Raw genomic sequence first — 1,586 nt, forward strand, 5'->3', positions numbered from 1 at the left:
CCCCCCTCTGCCGCCGCACAAAGCCCGATTCACAGGGAGCGCTCCCCAGCTGCAGCCTATATAGAGGGGAGGATGTCGGGGCTGTGCTTGCAGCCACGCCTCCAATTGAGACTCTGGGGAGAGGGGTGGGGGAGCGAGGCTTCTGCAGCCACTAAAAAGAGGGGGGAGGTATGTTCGTTTCAGCACCCTAAATAAACGCACTGCAGGGAACGACACCCCCCCACCCCCCGGGAAACTAACCTCCCTTCCCCCCAGGCGTTTTTCTCCAAACAAGCTCTTTAATTGACAAACATCCCAAATCTGCTATGTGCCTGGGTTGGGTTTTTTTTAATTGCAGAGCGAGGATTAGTGGCTTGATGCAAATGGGTATAAAATAGTAAAAATAGCCAAGCGGAAGGCAAAGCAGATCTATTGGCTGGAAATAGGCAGCCAAGGAAAATAAGCAATGGATTTAACAGAGCTTCAGGTCTCTTCGGGAGTCTTCTAATATTTCTAGTATTGCATTGAAACTGTAATCAAACCCAAGCACTTGTTCATTTCTTCGATGTATGGGTCTTCTCTTGCGTTTCCCTTGGGGGTGGGGGAGTTGGTGGGTGGTTGTTAATAAAGTGTCACCTCCCACTAAGCACTATTTAAGGTGCACTGATCCTTAGCATATGAATGATCTGTGCTGCCTGCACCCAGAAGGCCCAATTCTGATCTCACTTACACCAACTTTAAACCAGGGCCATTCCAGTGGTTCAGTGGAATTTCTTTGGGTTCTGAGCCCAGCATAATTCAGCACTCTATTTTCCATCAGTGCCTGGGCTCTGGGGATGCTGATGTTTGTAATTACTTCAAGAGGTATTTCTGGGGTCCATAGTTTGGAAACAAATAAATACCACTGTGCCCAAGGGTGAAGTTTCACTGGGATACCACAAATCCAAGCAAAAACTATGAGCCTCGAAGAGTTTCAGCTTGTGGAGTTCCCTTGAATTTTTCCTTTAGGAGTGGAGGGTCGGAGTTGCCTCTCCTGCCTTTGGATTTGGCCTGCAGAACCAACCATCTTTCCAGACCAGCTTGGATCTTGGAGGATGCACCAGAGATCAATGGCTCTACACCAGCTCTGAACTCCCCAGTTTTGCCAATCCAAGTGCCATGGATTCTCTGGGATCCTTCACTGGGGAGGTTCTACAGTATGGAAGGAAAGGTTCAGGCAATATTAACTTCCACTGTTTCTGCCCACAGTTTTGGGAGGGGGAAAAGTTTGCATGAGCCAGTTCTGCCCTGCCCCCTATCACTGCCTCTGTGCTGAACCCCCCCGGGAGAACTGAGGGGACAGAGAAAGCATGCTAAAAGCAGGCAAAACTTCCCCTTCCGTAGGAGTAGGCTCACATCTGCCTCCTGAGGGGGCCTTGGGAGAGTCATCAGAAGCCAGAGTTCCCCAAATCTGAATGAACATTTCCAGGGAATGGGGGGAATTGAGTGGGAGGGTGTTGTGATTTTCCTGGCATCAGGAGTCCCTTGCTAGAATCCCCTGAGTTCTCTGGTGGCTCAGTGACACCTCAAAGCCCTCCTCCCTCCATGAATATATGTTCCATGGAGGG

This window comes from Lepidochelys kempii, chromosome 10 (genome assembly GCF_965140285.1).
Source record: "Lepidochelys kempii isolate rLepKem1 chromosome 10, rLepKem1.hap1, whole genome shotgun sequence".
NCBI classification, from domain to species: Eukaryota; Metazoa; Chordata; order Testudines; family Cheloniidae; genus Lepidochelys; species Lepidochelys kempii.